Below are 8,387 nucleotides of genomic sequence, written 5' to 3' on the forward strand. Positions count from 1 at the left end.
TTTTCCCTATCTAAAAGCAAAAAGGTGCTCCTAATTACCCATGATGAGATGAAGAGCAGGCCCATTATCGGCTATCGGCGCCACGGCTTCAATGCGCGCATAATTCTGCGTTATGAAATTATTGCGCCAATCGGGCGACATACACGGCTCTTAAATAAGAAAGAATGCATGAATATATAATTAATATAATTTACTTATAATATAATGACACAATCAGAATGAGTCAATACTCTGTACATTATACGCGTATAATACCGAGTTAATACATGCATTAATTGCATGTATGACTGTGTTCTGGGTGTTAACAGAAGGCGTGTGATGTGGCGTAACTGGGTGTGTTTCTGGGTGTTAACACCTGAGTTGCTTTCTGACACTCAGGATAAATACAGCTGCCTGTCCCACTACAGTACAACAGACATCCACCAGAAGTCCGACTAGGATAAAAAGCAGAGCTATTCTAAATGTAAGTATATAAGACAGTTGTGTTATTATTCGCAAATGCATAATTATATTTAACTATGCATCTCTAAACCATAATTAAGGATGTTATTTGTTTAATAAGTTAGTGTTATACTGGCAGCTAACTGCATATTTAGTAGCGATGTATAATATAGTTTTTTACTGTATAAGCAATATTTGTGGGACATAATTAATATAGAAAGGCTTATGGATGGGGCATAACAACCATTGTTATCTGACATGTGCGCGCAATTAGTCACGGGTGCCGTATAATGCTGTTTCCTGTAGGTGTGTTCACGGTGGGTGGTAATTTCTCTCTGAACAGTTGCGCTACTCTCTGAAAAGTAGGTGTTTACTGTTTTATTTGCGGTCTAATATTATCAATGCCTGTAAAGCATATTTTTGTAACGTAGTTTTAAACTGTATTTATTGGCGGCGCAGTTATAGATAAAACTTATCCCCTATTTATTTAAGATGGAAGCCCAATACCCTCGCGAGCAATGCAGCCCCCTTCTTGCAAGCACACAATTAGGTATTATACGCGTATAATGTACAGAGTATTGACTCATTCTGATTGTGTCATTATATTATAAGTAAATTATATTAATTATATATTCATGCATTCTTTCTTATTTAAGAGCCGTGTATGTCGCCCGATTGGCGCAATAATTTCATAACGCAGAATTATGCGCGCATTGAAGCCGTGGCGCCGATAGCCGATAATGGGCCTGCTCTTCATCTCATCATGGGTAATTAGGAGCACCTTTTTGCTTTTAGATAGGGAAAAATGTCATTGTAACACGGTACAAAGATATTTATCTTTCATGTATCACATGTAAGAAAGCTAAATATATATATATATATATATTATCTATGTTAATATATACTGTTTATGGCGTAAAACTATAGCATCTATTAACTATTGTATTACACAAATTATGGCATAATAAATATATGATTAAATTAATAAAACAAATAATAGCGGTAGCCATCAATATAATACTGAATTATTAATATATAGCGGCATAAGTCTTGCTATATTAATTTACACCGCAAATATGTTTATACCGTAAAACTATATTATACTATATCAGTTGCTTTAATCCTTTGTATGTAAACACGAACTACGCGCAATTTCTCATACAGATACTGACACGTAGACATCTGACGCTATGGCTGAAAACTGGTGTGTTCCCGAACCACGCGATACGCTGGGTTCAGACGTGGAGATCATAGATGTCAAGAACCCTGCAACTTCAGCGAAACCCGATGCGCCTAAAAGACGCGGCAACTCGTTACGCCGATGTTTCAAGAATAGAAAAGGTATCTGTTCACTTGAAATACAGTCGATTCTCACTTTTGTGTAATACTCATATTTACTTACAGCTGCTAGCTAACTGTCAGAAAATTCATTTTTGAATATATATATATATATATATATATATATATATATATATTCTTCTCACCGCTGCAGTTTTGTGTAGAAAATCAATTCTGTGTTCGCTAATCGTTATATTTTTACTTACACCCGCTAATCTAGTTGCCCGGAAAATACAGCTTGAAAAAGAGAATATTCCCGCCTCTGCGAGTTTGAGCATTGCGCCTCCCGTTAAACCAGGAGCTGATGTGGGACAATTCCCGCTTCATACTTGTAAGTATATATCTGGACTGCTCTATACAGGTTTATGTAAATATTGTTACAATGATTTCATGGTTACCTGTCCCCATTAACTTTTCAAATATTACGTATGATCATAGCTATGCGTCGCCGTTTAGCTTTTCCAATTTTGCGCCGTTTCGCGGCTAACCGCCACTTGTATCTTTTCTTTTAGATACGTCGCCTCTTCAACAACGAGTTTTGCACCGGCGTAATTACGACACTGAAGAGAATCAACCACAAAGAGCTAATACGGCGGTGCGAACAACATCTCTCTCGCCCATCTGTGTTGTGGATCGTGATGAATGCTACGCTGCACCAAAACAACCCGGGAATCCAAGCCCCAAGATTTCACATCAGAAATATACGAACGTTTCAAGAGAGAAACGTGCAGCGCCGAACGCTAGGCCCCGCATAACTCGGCCCGCCAATAGCACAAGCGCCATACCCCAAGTTACGCCTGAAAACAGAGAAATTGAACAGCTCTCCGAGGGTATGTGGTCACCCACAGAGCCCCTCAATATACCTGTGTGCCAGACTGTGCAATCTGCAGATACTGCTCTTGCAGACTTTTCTAGCGTTTTTGCCCCTGTATTACCTCTAAAGAAACGAACCGTATCCCGACGCCGTGTAGGTAGAAAGCAGAAAGTTGCTGTACATACACCTTACACAGGTCGTCCTTCGTGGGATGCTGACCATGTCAAAATGTTTACTGACATGTCTGCGCAGTACGCTCAAAGCAAACTCGCACAGATGGAACTAAAATCTTTCTGCGATACATATGAAAGACTGTTAAATGCGTGTCCAACACATGACATTACCGAGGAGTTGCGTGCTTTCAAACTAAATCACCCCTGATAAATCTAACTAAAGTCTTTTAAATCACATACAATGGTTGTCATTTTTCATAATATGTGCGTGTTGTGTGTTGTGTGTATTTGTCAGGCTCCGTCCTTTGTTCAGCGTGTCGTTATCAGATTCCGCAAAGATGCATTTGTCATCATTATGCTGTTAGCTAACTTAAAATTTGAGCTGTTGTTTTATTGTGAGAAATAATTACACTGTCATGTAAATACACGCCTAAGGTATACGCAGAATTATAGATAGCGTCGTCAGCTGGGAAATTAATTGAGAAACGAGTCCAGTGGTAACGCGCCGCGAGCTGCAGTAATTCAATATAAAATGACTATTTTCATCATGTGATAAAATAATGCAGAATTAAAGAAAGCTGGAATAATATATGTGGCTGTGTCAGCGCTAAAATAGAAAAATGTTAGTAATTCAATATAAAATGGCTATTTTCAGAATTTGACATTACCGCTTGCTATAGCGTTATTTTTATAAACATGTGTTATCCCCGAATCAAATTAACAATAGCAGACATGTTGTGTTATAAAAGCATAAATAAAACTGATAGAAATGCCCAAAGAGAAATGTTATCCCAGAATAATTAATATGATATTCTGCCATCTAGTGGCCGTGATGGGTAATTGGTTATGCTACACATTTCTCAAAGAAATGTCTTTGTAAGCCAACAACGAAATTTTACACAAAAAAACAAGAAAAACAGTAATACATGTGCAGCAGTAACTTAAAATGTGTTCCCAGAATCAAATTACCAATATCAAACATGTTGTGTTATAAATGCCTGAATAAAACTGATAGAAATACACAAAGAGTGCAGAAGTGTTATTTCTATAAAGATATATTGCCCGGTTTCTTATGTATGTCCAGTTATTTTCATCAAAACAAGGATAGAGTCAAATTATAGACAGCACATTCAAAGTGCATAAAGATAATAACATAAATAAGTCCTAAATGTCTATTTCTTGTGTGTGTGTGTGTGTGTGTGGGTTCTGTGTGTTTGTTGTGTGTGGTTCTGTGTTGTGTGCGTGTGTGTGTGTGTGTGTGTGTGTTTGTGCCTGTCTGACCGCGATTTTACACAAAAATATTAAAAGTCTGTATATGTTAGATGTCTTTGTATAAAAAGGAGTCAAATTATAGGCAGCACAGGCTCCTGTAAAATTAATAGTGTAAAATTAATATGTGCTAAAATAATGTAGAATTAATGAAAGCTGTAATAATATATGGGAATGTGTCACTTTTATATTCGTATAAAACACAACGCTTCTTACATGACAATCAAACAACAAAAAACAAATGAAATGTGTTATAAACCATGTGTAAAATAAATACACGACTAGGCTATATTTATAAACATGTGTTACCCCAGAATCAAGGCCACAATAACTTTTCTTTAAGCCGCTGACCCGCAGTTGGAACTAAAATCTTTCTGCGATACATATGAAAGACTGTTAAATGCGTGTGGGGCGAAGAAATATGTGTTACATGCGTAGTGAATTGCAAATATATTCTGAAGTGTATGGCATTTTGAGAAATGTGTGCGTGTTGTGTGCTGTGTGTATTTGTGTGTGTGTGTGTTTGTGCCTGTCTGACCGCGATTTTACACAAAAATATTAAAAGTCTGTATATGTTAGATGTCTTTGTATAAAAAGGAGTCAAATTATAGGCAGCACAGGCTCCTGTAAAATTAATAGTGTAAAATTAATATGTGCTAAAATAATGTAGAATTAATGAAAGCTGTAATAATATATGGGAATGTGTCACTTTTATATTCGTATAAAACACAACGCTTCTTACATGACAATCAAACAACAAAAACAAATGAAATGTGTTATAAACCATGTGTAAAATAAATACACGACTAGGTTATATTTATAAACATGTGTTACCCCAGAATCAAGGCCACAATAACTTTTCTTTAAGCCGCTGACCCGCAGTTGGAACTAAAATCTTTCTGCGATACATATGAAAGACTGTTAAATGCGTGTGGGGCGAAGAAATATGTGTTACATGCGTAGTGAATTGCAAATATATTCTGAAGTGTATGGCATTTTGAGAAATGTGTGCGTGTTGTGTGCTGTGTGTATTTGTGTGTGTGTGTGAGTTCTGTATGTGTTGCGTGTTCTTTACAGAACCATAAACTTATAATAGCACAATGTTGATGCCGACAGCCGCGCACAGATGTATTTTTGCATTATTTCACAGTGACTGATGAGTACCGGATGCATGGTTGGTTGAGAAGTGCCCGTGGGTGCAGAAGTGTTTGTGGTCCGCATATTAATAAAGTACAAAAAATCCCTGACCTATGTGGTCAGCATATTAATAAAGTGCAAAAACATGATAACATAAGTCCTAAATGACTAATAACCGCATATTAATAAAGTGCAAAAACATGATAACATAAGTCCTAAATGCCTAATAATCGCATATTAATCATAAATAAGTTCTAAATGTCTATTTCTTGTGTGGTATGTTAATAAAGTGCAAAAATCACTGACCTATGTGGACCGCATATTAATAAAGTGCAAAAATCCTTGACCTATGTGGTCAGCATATTAATAAAGTGCAAAAACATGATAACATAAGTCCTAAATGCCTAATAATCGCATATTAATCATAAATAAGTTCTAAATGTCTATTTCTTGTGTGTTGTATGTTAATAAAGTGCAAAAATCACTGACCTATGTGGCCTGCATATTAATAAAGTGCAAAAACATGATAACATAAGTCCTAAATGACTTTTATTCGTATAAAACACGACGCTTCTTACTTGTGTTGTAACATTGGCTCATATTATAACTTGTGTTGTGACATTGGTGCATATCTCTTCTGTGTATATAAGGCAGCCACAAGGATAAAACCTGCTACAATGTGAATAAACACAACTTGCAATGGCCTCAGTAGATAACAAATAACTTTGCAGATGCCATCTTCAGGACACAAAAAAGAGAAAGCAAATATCAATTCAGGTACAATACAAGTACAAATGTGTTATAAAACAAAGTTCTGCTTCACAAAGATCACCAAACAGCATGAGTTTGTACAAAAATATCTGACCCTCAGATAACACAGCTGTTTTCTGAGATAGCTAATACAAAAAACAAATAACCTCAGATGCCATCTTCAGGACACAATAACTTTTCTGTTTGTGAGAATAAACATTTATGGGGTACGCAAATACAACAACAATTGCTTGACCTAGGTGCTATAAGCCGCTGACCCACAGTTAACCTAATTTAGGTAATGTTCACCATTTAGTTAGTGTTTGAGAATACTTTTCACATAACAGGCTGTAGGATTGCATACAGAAACATCAGACCTATTCACTATATGGATACACTGTGAATAAAACAAAAGCTTACAGAATCAAACTCGGGGCTACGTATAAAATCTATTATAAAACAAATGAAAAAGGTGTTATAAACCACGTGTAAAATAAATACACGACTAGGCTATAATTATAAACATGTGTTATTCCACAAAATACGGGAATAATATCAAAACTACAACAAATTAAACTATATTAAACTATATCAAAAGGGGAAATCAAACAAGGAGGGACAGCTGGATACCAGCCGTCAGACAAGGGGAGGGGAGGGGTCCAGCCGTCAAACAAGGGGAGGGGAGGGGTTACACACTTTGATACACTTTGATAGGGGCGGGGCACCTGTCAGATTGAGTTTGACGAAACCTGGCTATTATACACTACTAAGGTTCACCTTTGCATCGCTTCTTGCTTTCAGACATCTAATAATACACCCAGATTCAGTGGTTGCAGACACAATCATGAGGATCACAAGAGCATTTGGAGGATATCCAGGATAGGCAAATCTGACAATAGGAATATAATGGCATATCTGTAACCCAGTTTCTTTGCAATGAACAACTTGCTACAATTTGTACTTTTTTTCAGCTATTTTCCAAGTTTTTTTTTTTAAGTTTTCCCATGTAGCTTCTTTTCTCAGCCTGTGGAATGGTCAGCAACCAGATTAACTGATTGTACTAAGGCTAGGGTCTCACCATCGTATATTCTCAAATTGTCAATTATGCAAATCAAACTCTGATCAGCGTTTAATCAAAGTGTGAGCCTAGTGTGATCCAGTTCTCTCAGATGAGGAGAAGATGCAGAGAACAATTTCTCCATCTTCTCCATTTTGTCAGTCTGTAGAAATTAAACTGATGGATTCTATGGACTCATTGACTTGCATGGCTGAGTGCGATCCGATAATCGGATCAAGCTAGGGCAAGCAGTGATTTTTTTCCTCCAACTGGCTTGGTCAAAAGAAAAAAATCGAACTTGTACAGCCTCCAAAAACAACAATCTGATGTTTTGTCAGATTGCACCAAAAACATGGCCATGTGTGTAAGCCATGACTGTGATTTGCAGGATTTCTCTGTAGAAGTTGGCTCTGCCCAGGTGAGGCAGGATACAGCACCTGCAGGTCCTTTAACAGGTAATTTATGTAGGAAATTTTGGTTCTTTCAACATGACGGACAAGAGTTTAGTTGAGTCATGTTATTCCTGTTTTCTGCCATTAACCTACAAAAGTTTTGAGACTGACACAAATTTTGGGTTTTGCAAAGCTTGCTGCTTCAGTGTGTTTAGGTCTTTTATTGAGATGTTTTGAAGTTTACTAAAGTAAAATTATAAGCTTTTCATACATTTTTAAACTTTGTAATGACATATGCATCCAGTTTAGGGAAAAAACTCAACATTTACAATGTTGACACTTTCATTTTAATAATTCTGGAATTTGCTCTGACATGATGTATATCAGTCAAATCGTAACTGACGGATCGAAAAACACTGGTAAGGTAAAGTAACATGGTATAAAAACAAAACATAATTATACCTAATTTCCATGCTCAGAGCAATTATTAATAAGCGCAGATTAGCAAAGTTTTGAAAATATCGACAAAAGAAAATATACTAATGAAGTTTAAAGGGGTATTCCCATCTCCAAGATCCTATCCTAATACGCAGTAGGCGTAATAATTAGGGTTGAGCAACTTTTACTTTTTTAGGATCGAAAAAGTCGCGAAAATCGACTTTGTCAAAAGTCGGGTCGGGTGAAATCGGCCGATCATTGCGAAAAGTCGGGGGGCCGACTGAAACACGAAACCCAATGCAAGTCAATGGGGAATAAAAGTCGGCAGTGAGTGGAGGACAGAAAAACACCTACAGAGCCCATTTTAATGTAAAAAACATCAATTCTTGTTACTTAAGCTTGTCAATCTTAATTAACCTTATAATAATAGTTAGGTATTGAAAATTGGGGGTCATTTGGTTAAAGTTGTGGGGGGGGGGAGGGCTGGCTCAATTTTTTCTTGGGCCCAGGAAATGTGGAATACATCACGGCGGTGGAGCAGGGAGAGGTAAGTATTTCAACTTTGCAAGTGCTGTGAT

The 8,387-nt window shown here is 36.8% G+C and overlaps 1 long non-coding RNA gene across 1 annotated transcript; it reads left to right on the plus strand.

Annotated features, from left to right (window-relative positions):
* Nucleotides 1-216: 216 nt before the first annotated feature.
* On the plus strand, nucleotides 217-1,211 carry LOC138672022 (uncharacterized). The gene is made up of 3 exons (XR_011319532.1): nucleotides 217-463; nucleotides 934-991; nucleotides 1,098-1,211. It is a non-coding gene; the product is annotated as an uncharacterized lncRNA (long non-coding RNA).
* The last annotated feature ends 7,176 nt before the right edge of the window (nucleotides 1,212-8,387 follow it).

Source organism: Ranitomeya imitator, chromosome 3 (genome assembly GCF_032444005.1).
Source record: "Ranitomeya imitator isolate aRanImi1 chromosome 3, aRanImi1.pri, whole genome shotgun sequence".
Taxonomy (NCBI): Eukaryota; Metazoa; Chordata; class Amphibia; order Anura; family Dendrobatidae; genus Ranitomeya; species Ranitomeya imitator.